This window comes from Neophocaena asiaeorientalis, unplaced genomic scaffold, assembly GCF_003031525.2.
Source record: "Neophocaena asiaeorientalis asiaeorientalis breed wild unplaced genomic scaffold, Neophocaena_asiaeorientalis_V1.1 scaffold217, whole genome shotgun sequence".
In the NCBI taxonomy this organism is placed as follows: domain Eukaryota; kingdom Metazoa; phylum Chordata; class Mammalia; order Artiodactyla; family Phocoenidae; genus Neophocaena; species Neophocaena asiaeorientalis.
This window is the reverse complement of record NW_020172293.1, coordinates 4743108-4764163: the sequence shown is the minus strand read 5'-3', so window position 1 is coordinate 4764163 and position 21056 is coordinate 4743108. Positions and strand designations below refer to the sequence as shown.

Below are 21056 nucleotides of genomic sequence, written 5' to 3'. Positions count from 1 at the left end.
TGGCTCAGTGGGGCCCTCAATTCACAAAGGTTCCATTAAATGCCTGGGCCTTGTTCACTGATGGCTGGGCTAATGAGAAACCTGACGGTATCCAACCTCAGTTAGCAGCTATGAAAAAACAAAACAGACGTCGCTGTGTAGAGAGAGTAGAGCTGGGGGCGGGAGGCGGGGCGCTTCCCCACCACCGACACTTTTCCAGGTTACTGAGCTGCCATTCCCATCTGATCAGCCACGTCATTATGGCTCTTGAAGGTGGTCTTTGCCATTTTTTCAGCTTTCCAGACCATTCACGGTCTGTCAGCAGTACACCTTTTATTGCAAAAGCCACTCAACAGCCACTCAAGAGTTACCGTATCTGATGGAACTCAAAAATTGATTCAAAAAGGTTTGACTCTATCTCCCTCACCTCCTCCAGGTCTTTACACCTTAGTAATAAAGCAGTTTGGTCACTAAATGTCACTTTCTCTAGAAAGGAATCTTATCTTCTTAGCTACTTCCTGGGTAATGGGTAATGATTAGGATGAAAGGAGATGTGGGTTATAGAGACGTATTTAGAAAATTCGGGATTCCCACCCGATTCTGGCATGATGCTTCTTTCCCTCATGACAATCCCAGCCCAGTCTGGCTGGTATACCTTCTGGGTGGCAGTCCAGCCAAAAGGGGGAATAGGCGTTTTCAACCTCGATTCTGGTTCAGCCACCTGGATTCTCTTGTTAGAGTCACATGGTCCTAGGTCATGATCACTTAGTTGAATAGACTTGTCACCAATACAGTGCAAAGTGGGGGGATCTAATGGAACTCTATAAGATGTATAAAAATGACTTTTTCCTCTCGTACTTGACCCTTCTGGGAAAAAGATCTTGGTACAAGGTCAGGGGTGAATGGGGGAAAAAAGGTGAAGCTATAGCTTCTGGAATGAGATACCCCAATTTTGTGGCAATGGAGGCAGAACAACAATCTCAAAATCTGGAAAGGGAACAGATCAGATCCTGGGAGATATGGGGAAGGGAGGAGTGTTAATAATTCTGCCTTTCAGAATAGGCCCTGGAACCTTCCTCATGAAGGAAAGCACCCTGGCGCTACGCTCTCAAACTGTTCCAAGTGCCTTAAATTTAGCTGGCTGTACCACAATTTGATTATTATTGCCTTAAATATTTCTGACGATGCCATTAAAAATAGCAGATGGCCCAGATCCTGTATATCCCATGCTAAACGTACATCAGCACCTTTGGGTGTCATCTCTATCCTCATCCCCATGGCCATCACACTCAATCATTCTGTGGGGAAGAAAAACGTGACTGGTGGCACTGACCAACATGACAGGTTGGGCTGACTTCAGGTAGTTGCTCAACAAAACAAGGACTAGACTCCATTATTAAAAGTGAACTGGCCCAGCTGAGAGGTGTGTAGGAAGCAGGCTCAACTTGTTCCTCCCCCTGACTCGTAAAAGTCTCATGTGTGATATACTACCACTGCCCTAATAATTGTAAATAAACTTTCTTTACAGGGTCATCATGTGCATGCACCTCAGGACTACACGTTGGTGCAGAAGCAAGCCACCTTTTTTCCCTTTATTCCTGAAAATGCAATGACTTGCACCCTGGGAGTAGTCATAAGAGACATTCAAGTGTTTGAGGAAACACCACCAGCAGGTTACGCAGCCCTCAGATGGCTGAGAAGATCCCTCCGAAACGAGGGGTAACTGACTTGTAGTTCCTGTGCTCACTGATTTAGGTATCCCTACAATGGGAATCATCTAATTTTAAAAGGTGGTATGAAATTTGTTCCTGATTATTTGAATTGACCAATTACACTACCTACCATGGTGGTGGAAGGCACTCAGACCAGCCTCAGCTTTCTGGCCAGGGTTGTTACTGGCGACGCAACTGCCACAGGTTCCTCCTGTGGGCCAGGGCGGAAGCTTGCTAAAGCATCCTGCTGTACCAGCGGCTTGGGGAACTGGCTTTAAAATGCTGATATTCTGACTACTGCTGTTGCTGTAATAAACTGTCCTTTATCTCTGACCAGGAGTCTTATTCTTCTATCACCATTCATGAAACTGTGGCAGGCTAACTTGTTAGTCTACAAATAGTGTGAAATTGTAGACCCTTCACAGTTGTTGACAGTATGTACCTTTTCATTTTCTTAATGGTACCTCTTGAATGACAGAAGTTTTTAATTTTCATGAAGTCCAATTTATCAGTGTTTTCTTTTATGGTTAGTGACTTGAGTGCCCTGTCTCTAAAGGCTTTACCAATCTCAAGGGTAAGGTAGGGGTCAAGGTTCATTTCCTATTTCACAGCTGCTCCAATACCATTTGTTGAAAAGACTACATTCTTTCTCCTTCTGAATTGCCTTGATATCACTGTCAAAAATCAGTTGATAAGACTGTAGAGAACAAATGTATGGATACCAAGGGGGAAAGGGGTGGTGGGAGGGATTGGGAGACGGGGATTGCCACTATACATTATTGATACTATGTAGACAACTGATGGGAACATACTGTATAGCACAGGGAACTCTACCTAATGCACTGTGGTGACCTAAATGGGAGGGAAGTCCAAAAGGGAGGGGATATCGGTATGTGTATGGCTGATTCATTATGTTGTGCAGTGCAGGCAAACACAACAGTGTTAAAGCAACCACACTCCAATAAAAATTAAAAAAAAAAGAAGACAAAGAAGAGAAACAAAGAGAAGTCAAGAAGAAAAGGAATGTAATCACTAAAGGCAAATATAAACATTTTAAATTCTTAAAAAGAATCAACTGACTGTATGTATGTGTCTACTTCAGGGCTCTTTTAATGTTGCATTGATCTGTTTATCTACTGGATGCCATATAATTTCCATTATAAGATCAGAAAATTGTAGTGTTGTGCTGCTAATTTTTTTAGAGATGTAGCACATCACAACTTTTTTTTTTGGGGGGGGGAAGTGAAAATTATTTTAAATTACAAATAAATATTCCATCTATTTAAATCTTTATCCCTGCTTGTGGAATAATGCTATATAGTCTGCAAAAGGACCTAAATCAGGACCTGGGGTCTTTGTTGTCTTTTTTAGCTACACCTTTCTAATGCTCTACAAAACTTATATCCTGTCTTACTCTTCCTGAAATAATAACGCTATCATCACCTATAAGGTTAGGGAATTGGCAAAAAGATGTAATAATTTTCTTAAGGCCACCTAGAAAGTCAATACAAGAAGCCAAAGATTCAAAGTTCTTAAAGAAAAAAAAAAGTATTCTGGATAAAATTATAACTGATTAAGACCCAACATTTACTATATTATTTACTAAGATTATATAAAAGATATGTGTGAGTGTGCATTTACTATATTATTCAAAAGAAAGACTCTTTGAAAATGAGCATTGGTAAATTTATGTTAGAAAATCTTTGTGCCGTCATTATTACTTGTTCTCTATTGTTTTTTTTTCCAATGTTGAAAAGTAGGAAAAGCTTTATAAAGAATTACATTACTATTTACTGCCTAAAACTTTTTTTTGAGAAAAATGAATAGTAAAGCATAGAAAACCAAAGTTAGATATATATACTGTTAGACTACCTAGGATAAAGTTATATCATATTTAAGATTAACATGATGTTAACAGAAAAATTTTAGAACATGACACTGGCTTTGGTTTAAGACCTCATGAAAAGGCAGTACAAATTCGTTTTTTTTAGTTTTGGAGGACATGCATTAGCCCACCAGCTTATCAGTCACGCTTTGAAATTCAAGCTTAAAAAATGTATTGGGGACTTCCCTGGTGGCACAGCGGTTAAGAATCTGCCTGCCAATGCAGGGGACATGGGTTCAATCTCTGGTCTGGGAGGATCCCACATGCCACGGAGCAACTAAGCCCGTGCGCCACAACTACTGAGCGTGCGCTCTACAGCCCACGAGCCACAACTACAGAGCCCGTGCTCCGCAACAAGAGGAGCCACCGCAAAGAGAAGCCTGCGCACCACAACAAAGAGTAGCCCCCCCTCGCCGCAACTAGAGAAAGCCCGTGAGCAGCAACGAAGACCCAACGCAGCCAAAAATAAAATAAAATTAAATCTTTAGGAAAAAAAAGTATTGATTTACCACTGACATAATTAAAATTATATCCTCTTGTTGGATTGACCCCTTTATCATTATGTAATACTCCTTCTCTGTCTCTTATGATAATCTTTGTTTTAAAGTTTACTTTGTCTGATATAAGTATAGTTACCCCAGCTTTCTTTTGGTTTCCATTTGTATAGAGTATCTTCTCCCATCCCTTCACTTTCAGTTTATGTGTGTCCTTATATCTGAAGTCAGTCTCTTGTCGTCAGTGTATTGATGGGCTAATGCATGTCCTCCAAAACTATAATTAAGAATTATAGTTGACCCTTGTACAACATGGGTTTGAACTGCATGGGTCCACTTACATGCAGATTTGTTTCAATAAATATGTACTATAGTACTACACGAAACACAGTTGGCTGAATCCGCAGATGTGGAACTGGGGATACGGAGGCCTGACTATAAAGTTAACATGCAAATTTTTCACTGTGTGAAGGGTTGGTGCCCCTAATCCCCATGTTGTTCAAGGATCAACTGTAATACCAATCCTTCTCTAACTCTTCCAAAAAATAGAGAACACTTTCAAACTCATTTTACAAGGCCAGCATTATACCCTGATACCAAAACCAGACAAGGAAGCCATAAGAAGAGAAAATTACAGGCCAAAATCCCAGGTGAACACAGATGCATTTTAAAATCCTCAAGAAAATATCAGCAAACCAAATTCATTAGTACAGTAAAAGTATCATACACCACGATCAAGTGGAATTTATTCCAGGGATGCAACAATGGTTCAACATGTGCAAATCAATGTGATACACCAACATTAACAACATTGGTTTGTTAACAACATTAACAAAATGAAGGATAAAAATCATATAATCATCTCAGTAGATGCAGAAAAGGAATTTGACAGAATCCATAAATATCCATTTATGATAAAAACTCACAAGAAAGTGAGTACAGAGGGAATGTACTTCAACATAATAAAGGTCATATATGACAAGCCCATAGCTAACATTATACTCAATGGTGGAAAGCTGAAAGCTTTTTCTTTAAGATCAAGAACAAGACAGGGATGCCAAGTCTTACCACTTTTATTCAACATAGTATGGAAAGTCCTAGCCAAAGCAAGTAGACAAGAAATAAAATGCATGCAAACATGTAAAACTGTCACTTTTTGCAGATGATATAATATATAGAAAACCCTAAAGACTCCACCAAAAGACTGTCAGCACTAGTAAATTCAGTAAAGTTTCAGGAAACAAAATCAATTAAAACAATCTGTTGTGGTTTGTTTGTTTTTTTGTTTTTTTTTTTTTTGCAGTATGCGGGCCTCTCACTGTTGCAGCCTCTCCCGTTGCGGAGCACAGGATCCGGACGAGCAGGCTCAGCGGCCATGGCTCACAGGCCCAGCCGCTCTGCGGCATGTGGGATCTTCCCGGACAGGGGCACGAACCCGTGTCCCCTGCATCGGCAGGCAGACTCTCAACCACTGTGCCACCAGGGAAGCCCTGTTGTGTTTTTATGCACTAGTAATGAACTCTCAGAAAAAGAAATTAAGAAAACAATCCCATTTACAAAAAAAATAAAATACCTAGGAATAAATTTAACCAAGGAGGTGAAAGATCTGTATACTGAAAACCGTAAGACATTAATGAAAGAAACTGAAGAAGACACAAATAAATGGAGAGACAGTCTGTGCTCATGGATTGGAAGAATATGTTAAAATGTCCATACTACCCAAAGCAATCTACAGGTTCAATACAGTTCAATGGTATTTTTCACAGAAATAGAAAAACAATCCTAAAATTAGAGTGGAACCACAAAGGACCCCCAACAGCCAAAGCAATCTTGAGAAAGAAGTACAAAACTGGAGCAAAGTACAAAACTGCTCCCTGATTTCAAATTATATTACACACCTACAGTAATCAAAACAGTATAGTATGAGACAACCTACTGAATGGGAGAAAATATTTGCAAATGATATTACTGATAAGAGACTAATATCCAATACATATAAATAGCTCATAAAACTCAACATCAAAAAAACAACCCAAGGGCTTCCCTGGTGGCACAGTGGTTGAGCGTCTGCCTGCCGATGCAGGGGACATGGGTTCGTGCCCCGGTCCGGGAGGATCCCACATGCCGCGGAGCGGCTGAGCTCGTGAGCCATGGCCGCTGAGCCTGCACGTCCGGAGCCTGTGCTCCTCAACGGGAGAGGCCACAGCAGTGAGAGGCCCGTGTACCGCAAGAACAAAACCAAAAACAAACAAAAAAACAACCCGATTAAAAAATGGGGCAGAAGAACTGAACAGACATTTTCCCAGAGGAAATGCAGATTTTTCATATGCAGGCCAAGAGGCATATGAAAAGATGATCAACATAACTAATCATCAGGGAAATGCAAATGAAAACCACAATGAGATATCACCTAACACCTGTCAGAATGGCTATCATCAAAAAGAACACAAATAACAAATGTTGGTGAGTGTGTGGAGAAAAGGGAACCCACATACAGTGCTGGTGGGAATGTAAACTGATGCAGCCACTGTGGAAAGCAGTATGGGGGGTTTTTCAAAAAATTAAAAATAGAACTACCATATGACCCAGCAATTCCACTTCTGGGTATACATCTGAAAAAAACAAAATCACTAATTCGAAAGCTACATGCACCTCAATGTTCAGAGCAGCATTATTTACAATTGCCAAGATATGGAAACAAACTAAGTGCCCGTCAACAGATGAATAAAGAGGTGGTATATCTATACCATGAAATACTACTCAGCCATAAAAAAAGAATGAAATTTTGCCATTTGCAGCAACATGGATGGATTTGAAGGATATTATGCTAAATGAACTAAGTCAAAGACAAATACTATATGATATCACTTATATGTGGAATCTAAAAGACACACCAAACTAGTGAATAAAACAAAAAAGAAGCAGACTCGCAGATATGGAGAATAAACTAGTGGTTACCAGTGGGGGAGTGGGTGGGCGGCAATAAAAGGGTGGGGGAGAGGGAGGCACACACTACTGGGGGCAAGACAGGCTCGAGGATGTACTGCACAACGTGGGGAACCCAGCCAATATTGTGTAGTAACCGTAAATGGAAAAAACGCATGAAAAATAAAAAATAAATGGCCCCCCCCCCCCCCCCACCAAACAGTATGTGGTATTGGCATAAAGTCAGATATACATGATCAATGGAAGAGAATAGAGATCCCAGAAATAAACTCATTCATATACGGTCAATTGATTTATGACAAAGGAGCCAAGAATATACAATGGGGAAAGGACAGTCTCTTCAATAAATGGTGCTGAGAAAACTGGACAGGCATACGCAAAAGAATGAAACTGGACCACTATCTTACACCATACATAAAACTTAACCCAAAACAGATTAAAGACTTGAATGTAAGACCTGAAACCATAAAACTCCTGGAAGACAACATAGGCAGTAAGCTCCTTGACATCCCAGATTTGATTCACTGTTAAAAATCCACCAATTTTTCTCATTTCCTTTAGGAAGAAATCCAAGTTCCTATGCAAGGCATTTAAAGACTGGGTATCTGGCCCCTGCCTACCTCTCCACTTTTATTTCATCTTAATCTCTGCCTCCTATCCTAACGCTTCAGACATCTGAAACTACTGGCTGAACACGGAGGATGTTTCATCTCACTGTGCCTTTTTGAATATTTTCCCTATGCTTAGAATACACTCTTCTGCGTTTTCTATCTAATAACTACTCCTACATTAAGAATGAGTTTCCTCTGTGAAGCCTTTCTAACTCCCAAGACACTGAAGTACTCCCTCTGCTATGCTTCCTCCATAACTATACACACTTTTATAAAAATTATTGCATTATATTGTGATGGCCTCTTTATATAACTGTTTCTTTGTATGGATTATAATCTCCTAAAGCTTAGGGACTATGCCTTTCATGCATATATTCTCAATGCCTGGAGCACATTATTAAGTCAGTGAATAATTACTGAGTGAGTATTTTGGGAAAAAGTTGAAAAACCCAAAGGAAAAATAGATGTGAAGCATACCAGGCCCCTTTGGAGGTAGGACAATAAATTCTATATGCATTATTAGAAGTGGATAACGCATACATGAGTGGAAAATGACAATAATTACGTATTTCTCTAGGATTAGTGATACTCAAAATGTAGATCTCTTGCTTAGTAAAGTTAGAATTCCACCAGAGACATTTTCATGTCTTAAGGGACATTTTAATTTATAGATTTATAGCTATTAACATTAAATGTGACCTCAAGGACCAACTGTTCTGTCTACAGGCAGAAATTTTTCTGCATTATCCTATTTGAGAAAAAATAACTGAAACAAAAGAAACTGAAGGGATTTAAAAAAAATCAGGACGTATGATAAAAGGATGTATTGGTAAATAGTACGGGGGAAGCTGGAAATTTGTAGTACTCTTTCCATGTTGTTCAACTATAATGCATCCAGTATTTGTCAAAGGTCATATTATTCAACAGAATGACACCTGATTCTTAGTTTAGTAACTGGAATCATGTATGTACACTGGAATCTAACTAGCTTTCTTAAAGGGTAACACTTTTAGTAGTTACATTCCCTTAAAACAGCCTCATTTCAATGGTTTATCTATATGCTGTAATATTTAATAATATTTTAGAATTACAAGGGGTCACAGAGACAACCTAGTCCAACACCCTCTTTTTAAGATAGAAGAAACTGAAGCCTACAGAAGCCAAAAAGGCTTCTTCAGGTTCACTGGGCAATCAGCGATGGAGTCGGGATAAGATCTCAGGTTTCCCAATTTTAGCCCAGTAATCCATTCTGAGTTTTTAAAATTACAAATAAAAGTGTTAAGTTATCGCTGACAGTGAGCATATATATTGTATCATGCAATATCATAAAAACATATTTAGCCAAACTGTTGAAAGTGGGATACCTTTTAAATATTTCTACAAAATTAAGGTAGGATCATAATTTTAGACAGCATCACAGTCAGGACAATACTTGCAAATTCTTTTAATTAGTATAAATGTCATAATTTCCTTTCCAGTTTTATGTCATCTGATAGCAAAGTCCTAGTGTGAAAGGAAAATAAAAATAGAGTCAGTATGGCTCAGATAGCTCTCTTAAATGGAGCTAGGAGGCCATTAAGGAAGTATGACTTATGCAAGTCTCAGCCTGGATGGAATCTGACCTTTGGACCTGATGAAGTCATCCAGAACACCTGCCAGAAACTCAAGATACTTATAGGACCCTTACCCTAAAATAACTTGTGACAGTCTATCTACTTATCAGACCCCTACCCTAAAACAACTTGTGATCCCAGGACTTCCCTGGTGGTGCAGTGGTTAAGAATCTGCCTGTCAATGCAAGGGACCCGGGTTCGATCCCTGGTCCGGGAAGATCCCACATGCTGCAGAGCAACTAAGCCCATGCACCACAACTACTGAGCCCTCGTGCCACAACTACTGAAGCTCACACTCCTAGAGCCCATGCTCCGCAACAAGAGAAGCCACCGCAATGACAAGCCCATGCACTGCAAGTAAGAGTAGCCCCCGCTCGCCGCAACCAGAGAAAGCCCGGGCACAGCAATGAAGACCCAACAACGCAGCCAAAAAAATAATATAAAACAATAAATAAAAACAAACTTGTGATCTCTTAAGGACAAATACTGTCTGACTCAGGTCAGAGTCAATCATAATTCTCACCAGGCAACTTTCAATACCCTCTGGCTTTTTGTTTTAATAAGCCCCTGACTCTTTTCCTCGGAACATTCTTTCAGAGTTACCAGAATCTGTGTCTCTTGATTTGTGATCCTTAAGACCCCAGATAAACACTTTTCTTATTTGCAGCCTCCTGCATTATTTTTTGGTTGACACTAGACGCATACTAAGTACTCAGAAAACACTTGTTAAATTGACTGAAAGAATACCATAGGATAGTCTCGAGTATTAACCACTAACAAGGGAAGGCCTACGTAATTTGCAGAAAAGGGATACAGACAAGAATACAGCTAGGAAAAATAGGAATAGTTTATAAAATCATAATAAGTTTTAAAAATATGTGTTATTTAGGTCTTTACTCATCTCTGCAAATTCAAGGAGACTTGAACTGACATCTAGAAAACCACAAACAAACCTATTAGAAGCTTTTTAAGTGAAAATAAGAACTTAGATGAAGTGTGCACTGAAGAGCTGCTTCTTTGTGAAGGCTTTAAATTTTCGTGTTTTATCCAGATTTCCTTATGACCAGTGATATTATGTCTGTAAGATGGTCCCCAGGATAAGGGAAATGGATGTGAAAAGTATAAAAACCAATCTCACACCAGGATCGAGTCATAAATGATACCTTCATACCCATACGTGTGCCACCATATATTTAATCGCACTTTTAGATGGGGTAGTTTTAATTAGAATTTTTTATTGAAGTATCATTGATTTACAATGTTGTGTTAGTTTCAGGTACACAGCACAGTGATTCAGTTATATATATATACATACATATATATGCACGTTTGTACATATATATTCTTTTTAGATTCTTTTCCCACTTTTTCTTAACAGTTGTGATTTTTCTCTCACTGATGTACATTTTCCTTACTCGCAAGAGAAAGCTATTCAACTGTCATATTTTCTTCATTCCTTATTCAGTCTTAAAAATTTATGGCTTCTGATATGCTTTCCACTTACATATAGACAATACCAGTCAATAGTAGTTTTAGTTTGAACAATAATAATACATCAAGTACTCTGTTCTTCCTTCATGTGTTTCCATACTTGAGAATAAAAATTAGATATAATAAATGTACCAGCAAATGAAAAGGTATGGAAAACTCCTTGATGACCTGAGCATACATACCACTGTGCCTGACACATAGCAGGCTTATAATAATTATGTTGAATGAATGTCTGACTGACTAGCTGAGTGAATGACGGAAATAAAGATTCCGGCCATTTTGACAGTGGCTGGAATTTGGCACTGAACAGTTCTTGCAGGTAACCAAGCAGACTAGACTCGCTTTGCTAAGGGAGGGAAGAGTCAAGCTTCCGTTCAAAAGACAGTAATACTAAGAGCCGTTGGTACAGCCTTACACCAAAAACTAGGCTAGGGGAGAAGAGAATGGGAGGAGCAACAGCTGGACAAGGGCTTCGGAGGCTTTCCTCTCACTGCTCAGTGCAGCTAAGTGTTCCAGTTCCACAAACATTATAGGTCCGTAACACTACCTGAGTAAGAGATTATTCAAATCTTTCAGGAAAGATCTGGCACCACACGATGGTAAATTAGATAAAGTTACCATCATTTGAAGTGAGGCTGTAAGTTAAGGACATATATTAAGGCCAATAATATTTAATAAGTGTTAGCCGTGGGTTACTGAATTTCCAAATAGCCCTCCAGAGGGAGGTGAGGGTGAGGGAAGTCTGCTGTCTGCTTCCTACCAGCCTGGGCCACCATGCTGCTCCCCTCCAGCTTCCGCTTCCCACCCAGCTCCCAGGAGTGTCACAAACCTGCCCTTACTCATGGTTTTGATTGTGGTAGAACATACATAACATACGTTATGTCTCTATGGATTTGCTTACTTTGGATATTTTATATAAATGGAATCATACAATATGTGACCTTTAGTTTCTGGCTTATTTACTTATAATGTTTCAGTGTTCATCCACATTGTGACATGTGTCAGTCCTTTATATGGCTGAGTAATATTCCATTGTACATTTGGACCACATTTGTTTATCCATTAATTGATGGACATTTGGGCTGTTTCCACCTTTTGGCTATTGTGAATGGTGCTGCTATGAACATGCACATTTATGTATTTATTTGAGCTCTTGTTTTCAATTCCCTTGAGTATATACCTATGAATGGAAGGGCTGGATCATACCGAACTCTATGCTTAACTTTTTGAGGACCCACCAACCTGTTTTGCACAGCAGCTGAACCATTTTACATACTTTCCAGTAATTTATGAGGATTTCATTTTCTCCATATCCTTGCCAACATTTGTTATTTTCCTTTTCCCCTCTTTTTCATATGGCCATGCTTACAGGGTGTGAGTGGTATCTCACTGTGATTTTGATTTGCATTTCCCTAATGATTAATGATGTTGAGCATCATTTCACATGCTTATTGGCCATCAGTATATCTCCTCTGCCCATCTTTGAATTGGGCTGTTTTTTGTTGTTGCTGAGTTTTAGGAGTCCTTTATATATTCTGTGTATTAATCTCTTATCAGATATATGATTTGCAAATATTTTCTCCCATTCTGTTCCATCTTCACTCTTGATAGTGTCCTTTGATATACAGAAGTTTCTAATTTTGATAAGTCCAATTTACCTATATTTTCTTTTGTTGCTGTGCTTTTGGTGTCACATCCAAGAAATCTTGCCAAATTCAATACCATGAAGCTTTCCCCATGTTTTCTTCTAAGAGTTTCATAGTTTTAGCTCTTGCATTTATGTCTTTGATCCATTTTGAGTTGGTTTTTCTATACAGTGTAAAACAAGGGTCCAACTTCATTCTTTTCAATATGGATATCCAGTTTTCCCAACACCATTTGTGGAAAGACTGTCCTTTCTCCATTGGACAGTCCTGGCACTCATGTTGAAAATCATTTGACATATATGTGAGGGATATTTTTTTACTCTATTCTATTCCATTGATATATATGTCTGTCTTTATGGCAGTCCCACACCGTTTTGATTACTATAGTTTTGTAGTAAGTTTTGAAATCAGGAAATATGAGTCCTCCAATTTAGTTCTTATTTTCAAGATTGTTTTGGCTATTTGGAGTCCCTTGAGATTCCATTCTGATGGGGATGCACTGAACCTGTAGATTGCTTTGAGTAGTATTCACGTCTAACAGTAGTAAGTCTTCCAATCCATGAACACAAGATGCCTCTCAATTTATTTTTCTTTAGTTTCTTTCATCAGTGATTTGTAGTTTTCAGTGTACTTCATTCATCTTTAAAATGAAGCTCAAAGCCACTTTGTCCAGTCAGTACCACTTGCTTACTGGAGGTCACAGTCTCCTCCCTCCCCCACCGTCTGCCTTGGGTTTACATAATTTGTAATGAGATATACTTTTTCCCATTTGACACTAAGTTTTCAAGATTCACCCATATTGATACATATAGTTCTAGTTCATTTGTTTAAACTGCTATGTAGTATTAGTTCCTAGGGCTGCCATAAAACATTACACTACAAACTGGGTGGCTTAAACATTTATTCCCTCATAGTTCAGGAGGCTAGAAGTCCAAAGTCAAGGTGTTGGTAAGGTTGGTTCTTTTTGAAGGTTCTGTGGGAGAATCTGTTCCACACCTCTCTCTAGCTTCTGGTGGTTGCCAGTAATCTTTGTGTTCCTTGGCTTGTACCTGTATCACTCCAATCTCTCCTGTGTGTTTCTGTGTATCTTCACCTTTTATAAGGACAGCAGTTATTGGATTCAGGGCCTGTCTTAATCCAGTACGACCTCATATTAACTAAGACCCTGTTCCTGAATAAGATCATATCCTGAAGTTCTGGGTAGACATGGATAGTGCCCTTTTGGGGAGGGCACTATTCACTATACATTAAATGACTATAATATGTAATTCATTTATCTATTCATTCCCCTTGTTGATGGACATTTAGGTTGTTTCCAATTTTTCACTATTAGAATGCTGCAATGAATATCTTTTTTTTCTTTCATAATTGAGATTTTATTGGTTGCTTTGAGGATCAGTACACAGACATTTCAATCTGTACACAACTCTCAACATACGTACCAAAACTCTAAAAAATCATGTAGTTGTGATTCTTTTCTGAACAGTTATTCCAGTGACTTTCCAGCTTAAAATCTGGAGGCAAATTTTCCTTCACAGGATATCAAGTACCAACATCTTCAAATATTGATATGCTGTTACATCGTAAGTCCCACTAATTCGCAATTTAATATCATATACACTACATACTCAAATTGCCAATCGTTCACAGCACATTAACAGTTACTAGAAGAACTGGACTACCACGACCAAAGATGTTACAGAGTGCACAAAATTCTGCCCAGGAGAGCCAAGATCAAGGGGTGAGTGGTTTGCTTTAGGAAACAATTCTACCAAAAACAACGTGGGAAGAGTAGTAATTTAAAGTGTTTAAGACATTAAATGCACAACTGACTATGCTTTGTATTATAGGATATAAAAGCTACCCCACCATCTGTGGAATGTTAAGCTCACACCCAAGACAATGATTAAGCCTCCCATATTCAATATCCCACTATTTTCTGGTTGTACCAAAAAATAAACAACCAGCAAGTGATATCACCTCTTAAAAAAAAGCATTTACACTTAAAAAATGGGATGAGGTGGGATTCCCTCCTTTTAAAAAATGTTTCTAGAACTACTAAAAAACGTGCGTTTACAAAATAGTTGACAAAAATATTCCTCTGGATTGTACAAGAAGGGAGACAGGGACCACTGATAGGACCAGGTGCGTGGTATTAATCAGACTTGGCTTCTTTCTCTCCTGCTTCATCAGAGGCTGGGCTCTCCTCGTTTTTAGTTTATCCATTTTCTGCAGGTAAGTCTTCTTTAGTCTCTTGGTTAGCCACTTCAGCCTGTTTTCCCTTTGCTCCCCTTTTCCCTTTTATCTGCACTTTTTTGTCTGAAGATTTATCCTTTCCTGCCGCCTTTTTTGGCTTCGTTTCCACTTTTGCAGGAGCCCGTGTAGCTGACAACCTCGCCCATCTCCTCCTGGGCTCCTCCTTCGCTGCCCCCTCCTTGGAGCTGACCTTCCTCTTGGGCATCGTGGCGGCGGGGCTGGCGCCTGCCGGGTACCTGTGGGTCGCGGCGCACCAAGAGCCTTCGCGAAGCTGGGCTGCCTGGCCGCTGCCGCTCCTCCCGCCAATCAATATCCTTTAAATGACTCTTTACCTACTTCTGTGTTTACTGATTCCTGACAATAGGATATGGGTATCTTCAAATTTGCCATTAGATATCACCAAACTTTTCTCCAAAGTAATTGTATTAATTCACTTTCCCATCAAAAGCAATGGAGATTTGGGACTTCCCTGGTGGTCCAGTGGTAGAGAATCCGCCTTCCAACGCAGGGGACATGGGTTCAATCCCCGGTCAGGGAACTAAGATCCCACATGCTGATGGGCAACTAAGCCCACGTGCCACAACTATTGAGCTCGCGCCCAACAACTAGAGAACCCACATGCCACAAACTACAGATCCCACGCGCCCTGGAGCCTGCGCACCACAACTAGAGAGAGAAAACCCGCACACCACAACTAGAGAGAAACCCCAGCGCCAAAATGAAGAGACCATGCGCCACAACAAAAGATCCCGAATGCCTCAGTGAAGATCCAATGTGCCGCAATTAAGACCCAACGCAGCCAAGAGGCAAATAAAATAAATATTTTTAAAAAAGCAATGGAAATTTCCTATTTTTCCTCCACATAGTTGGCAACATCTAAATTTTTTTTTTTTTTTTTTGTAGTACGTGGGCCTCTCACTGCTGTGGCCTCTCCCGTTGCGGAGCACGGGCTCCGGACGTGCAGGCTCAGGGGCCATGGCTCACAGGCCCAGCTGCTCTGCGGCATGTGGGATCTTCCCGGACCGGGGCACGAACCCGTGCCCCCTTTATCAGCAGGCGGGCTCTCATCCACTGTGCCACCAGGGAAGCCCGGCAACATCTAAATTTTAGCTTTGCCAGATGTATTAGCTTGTTATTACAAAACAAACAACTGAAAATCTCAGTATATAAAACAACAGGCATTTATTTATCACATGAGTCTGTGGGACACTCAGAGATGGCTGATCTAGGCTGGCCTAGCCCCGGCGGATTGCCTATATTACATGTTTCAAAGTTGGTATTACTATCATACTCATTTAACAGAGCAGAAACTTTTAAAGCAAACCTCAGGTATTAGAAAATGACTTTTTAAAACTCAATATCTAACATTTTTAGGAAATTTTTGTATCTACGTTCATATGTAACAGTGATCTCTTCCTTTTCATAATACATATTTAATTTTGAAATTAAGATTTACATTAGCCTCATAAAAGAACTTGGGGAGTTTTTCCTCTACAAATATTAGAATATCTATATAAGATAGAGGTTATCTGGTCCTTGAAGGTGTGGTATTTGTGCATTTTTTTGCCATGTAAATTTAGGTTATGTTGTTAGATGCATAAAGATTATAAGGGTCAGAATTCTGATTTTTTCTTTCTCTTTAACTGCAATGTTTCAGTGACACTGTGTTTTAGATGTTTCTCTAATAACATGTGGCCACATTTTGTATTAGTTTTTCAATTTGAAAATACTACTTTCATGTATTGTGATTACTGAAATATTTGGATTTATTCTTTATCTTAACTTATGCTTTTGTATCTTCTTTTATGTATCTTTTATTCTCTCTTTTCCTATATTCTATTTTTCTTACTGTGTTTTTCTCCACCTATCGGTTTGAAAATTGTACATACTATAGTTTTACCCCTATATTTAAAAAATAATCATTGACAAAGTCTAATCAGTATCTCTATCCTCCTCCCACTCAATACAAGGATGCTAAGGAGGCTAAAATGTTTCTGGTTTCCTTCTCCCATCTTCTAAGTTTTGCTGTCATACTGTTTTTAACGCCCTCCAAATTAGTCATCATCATTACAATAATTTCTTTTACAGTCAGTGCTTAAGATTTATCAACATGTTTACTTTTTTCTGAGTTAGAACTTTTTCTTGCTGCCCTCTCCTTCCTTCTGTATTCAATTTTCTTCTTGCTGAGGTATACCCTTTATTTGCCTTCAAAGTGAGGGCCTCTCAATGGCAAATTGATGTCTTAATTTTCCTGAAAATATCTTTATTTTATTCTCAACTAATACTTTAACAAGGTATAAAATGCTACATTGACAATCATTTTCTCTAAGCAACTTGAAGATATTTTTCTATCTTTTTCTGACATCTTTTGTTTCAGAGGGGAAGGTAATTGTTAGTATAACTGGTGTTCTTTAATTTTTGCTCTACAATTGGTTTAAAATTTTCTATTTGCTTTAATGCTGAACAGTTTCTCTATGGTTTGTTTAAATGTGGATTTTTTTTATTTATCCTGTTCAGGATACTGTGTACTTCTTAAATATGAGGACTTGTCTTTCTTGCCAATTCTGGAAAATCTCAACCATTATTTTATGGTAATATTGCATCTCCCATTCGCTTCTTCTAAACTGTCATTAGATAGATATATGCTGTACTTTCTCATTCTATCTCCCATGTGCTTCTTCTAAACTGTCATTAGATAGATATATGCTGTACTTTCTCATTCTATCTCCCATGTGCTTCTTCTAAACTGTCATTAGATAGATATATGCTGTACTTTCTCATTCTATCTCCCATGTCTCCTAAGCATTCTTATATTTTCCTTCCTTATCTCTTGGTTCTGTATTCTAGGTGATTTGACCAGATCATCTTCCAATTCACTAATTCTCATTTCAGTAGTTTAATCCAACCATTAAAGAAAAAAAAAAAATCAATGAACATTTCATTTATAGTTCTTTTTTTTCTCTTATCCTATCATGTTCTTTCATTAAGGTTTTATTCCTTCTTTTATCTCTTTAATTGTTTATTTTAAAATGATTATTTTTATGGTATCTTTCAGATTAGGTTTCTTATCTCCTGTTCTTAGAAGGACAGTTTTCTTCTTTGTTGTATCTGTTGACTATCCTCACAGTTTCTATTTATATTGTGAGCACATCTTCACTGAGGTTTTTGATTTTTAAAAAAATACTTCCTTAACAGGAGCTCCCAAAGCCCTAAGTTTTGTGGTAGAGAACAGTTTTTGCATTGGCTTCTGTCAGGGTCCTAAGGGTTTTAATAGCTCTGGACCACTGAATTTTTCTCATTCTTTCACAAAACCGTAGCCCTTTGAGACTAGGCTTTATGCAGGGGGCCCAATTCCAGCTGCCTGTGGACCCAAAGGCACAATTTTTGCTTCAAGTAAGTATTAAAACCCCAGGCACCAAGGCTTATATTCTGTGGTGTCATTTCCTGCTTTTGACTATGGTTTTGAGCTGTTGCTGGCCTTAAAACAAAACTGGATTTCCCTTTTATTCCTTTAATCAAGGCTATGATTATTTTTTTTTGTTCGTAATACTTAATCTTATATTGGAAGGGCAGGGCTCATTCATATCAGCTCCATCTTTTATGCTGCTAGAAATCTGCCAAGGGAGCCTTATTGAGGGCTAATCTATATTTACTCTTAAGTCTAATAACCTAATATTCACTTTATCCATGTCTATATAACATGTGTAGATACCACAGTTAGTCTATGATTTCTGAGTGCTATGAAGGAACCTAGAATTCACTTGTAAGATATAAGAACTAGAAAATAATTTGAAGTAGAGCAGCCAATTATAGAAGCAAAGAAAAACAAAGGTCTAAGGGAAAAACAATACGAAATAGCATGTATAAGCACAAAAACTCATGTTCTCACAACCTAGATTTCATAAATGCTGATGTTCTGCCACATGTGTTTTACCTCTCTGTAACATTCCACTCTCTCACTTCCTATTTTAATCCACTGTAATCTTCTGGTTCTCCTTACCCTGGGAATATTCCTTTGGTGGTTCTGATTTTTCCATATGTCCCCTAGATGTTTTTCCTCTACATGCTTCCCTGGATTTAGGTATCAAATGTACACCAAGGTCTCTAATAGTTACATCTCTAATTTTCGCCTCTTAAATTCTACATTATTGGATTTCTCTGGTGATCCAGTGGTAAAGAATCCGCCTCACAATGCAGGGGACTTGGGTTCAATCCCTGGTCGGGAAACTAACATCCCACATGCTGCGGGGCAACTAAGCCCGCGTGCGACAACTACTGAGCTTGCGCGCCTCAACGAGAGAGCCCGCGTGCCGCAAACTTCAGAGCCCACGCACTCTGGAGCCTGCGTGCCACAAATAGAGAAAACTCGCACGCCACAACTAGAGAGAAACCCGCGAGCCACAACGAGAGAGGAGCCCGAGTGCCGCAACGAAGAGACCACGCGCCACAAAGAGGCCGCGCGCAGCAACGAAAAGGCCACGGGCCGCAACTAAGACCCAATGCAGCCAAAAAAAAACAACAATCTACATTATCGCTGAATGTTTCCTCCCACTGGCATCATAAACTTGGCATGTCTCAAACTGATTATATATCTTCCTTTCTCCCAAACTGTCATGTCCTAACTGTGCTCTTTGTTATCTGTTAATGGCATCTGCCTCTTCCAACCACCCACTAGGCATTTTTAGTCTCCCAGCACCACCCCTGCTGTATAGCCAATCAATCAGTTGATAAATCTTGAAGATTCAGGAAGATTCACATAGTCTCTCCTCCAGTCTCTACTTTCCCTGCTAGCTACCTAATTCAGGGCTTCATTATCTCTTACTTAGCCTATGGCAATAACTTTCCAGTTAGTCCTTCTCCTCTCTTTGACCTTTTGCATAATTATAGCCAAACATTTCTATGATACAGACTTAAAAATACATTGCACTACTTACAAAATATGACTTAAACATCTTAATCTCACTTTCAAGAACTATGACTCGGTTGCAACCCACTTTTATAAACTTATTTCCCTTTACCATTTCAAGCATCCTTTGCAGTTAAACTACATTACTCACTGTGCCTGGTAATATGTTCTGAAGAGTCTCCTCGCAAGAGTGCTTTATATCACGCAAGTTCCTGTCTGTGGAATGTTTCTCCCTACCCCACTTCCAAATCCTTCATAATGCCTTTGTTTTTGTCCTAGGTGGAAGTAATCTTGCCATCTGCTGAACTGTAAAAGTTCTTTAACCTTCTCACAAAGCTGTTACAGTAAACCTCAAAATATGCTTATTTAGGTCTCTATCTTGCCTTTTCAACTGGATAATATAGTGGTAGTGGCTAACAGCATGGATTCTCAAGCTGGTGAAGTAGGTTTGAATCATGGTTTTGTCACTTATTAGCTAACTAATTTGGAAAAAGTTATTTTATCTCTCTGTACCTCAGTTTTCTCCTGTGTAAAATGAAGAAAATAGTGTAGACCACATGGTGTTGCTGTGAGGACTGAGTTATATATAAAGTTCATAGAACAGTATCAGACACATGGTAGCCACTTAATAAATGCTATCTAATATTAAGGACAAAATTGGGCACGTCTTATTTATCATTGTATCACCCAGTCACATTATTTCCCACATAGCAGGCAGTCAGCAAGTTTTTTTTTTAAATTGGAAAAAATTATAACCAATAGAATACTAGGTAGTTCAAGGCACTATACACTCAAATATAAGATTAAGTTGTACAGAAATAGTGCTATAAGAATTCAGATAAGGGAAGTAAGATGAGTAAGAAAATACTCTAGGAAAGAGAGACTCCCCAGTGAAATTGTATTTTAAAAGTTCTAATCAGAGAGAAGCAAACAGGATGAACTGATAGGATAATAGTTAAGAAACTATTAGCAGTCATGAGGCCATGAGATACTGGACTAGGATGGTTAGCACTGAGGGATTTCAAAGGGAGGGATAGAAACAGAGAGAGAAAACAAAGTCAGAATAAACTGGGTTTATAAAAACAGGAAGAAGTAAAAACAAATTAAAAAACCAACAAACTCAGCTGCATTTCTATACACTAATAATGAACAATCTGAAAAGGAAATTATGAAACAATTCCTTTTATAATAGCATCAAAAAGGATAAAATACTTAGGAATTAACCAAAGAGATGAAAGACATGTACAATAAAAGCTACAAAACACTGTTGAAAGGAATTAAAGACATAAATAAATAGAAAGACATCCCATGTTCATGGACTAAAAGACAATATCGTTAGATATGAGTTTTACCCAAAGCAATCTACAGATTCAAAAAAATCTCCACCAAGGGCTTTCCTGGTGGCTCAGTGGTTAAGAATCTACCTTTGCTCTGCAACAGGACAAGAAACCACAATGAGAAGCCCGCGCACCGCAATGAAAAGTAGCCCTCGCTGGCCGCAACTAGAGAGAGCCTGC

At 38.9% G+C, this 21056-nt stretch overlaps 1 protein-coding gene and 1 pseudogene across 1 annotated transcript in view; both read right to left on the bottom strand.

The window, feature by feature from the left end:
- Positions 1–21056, bottom strand: part of DNAJC1 (DnaJ heat shock protein family (Hsp40) member C1) — a 196033-nt gene that overhangs the window by 43979 nt on the left and 130998 nt on the right. The window lies entirely within an intron of this gene.
- Positions 14415–14903, bottom strand: LOC112413559 (non-histone chromosomal protein HMG-14 pseudogene; annotated as a pseudogene).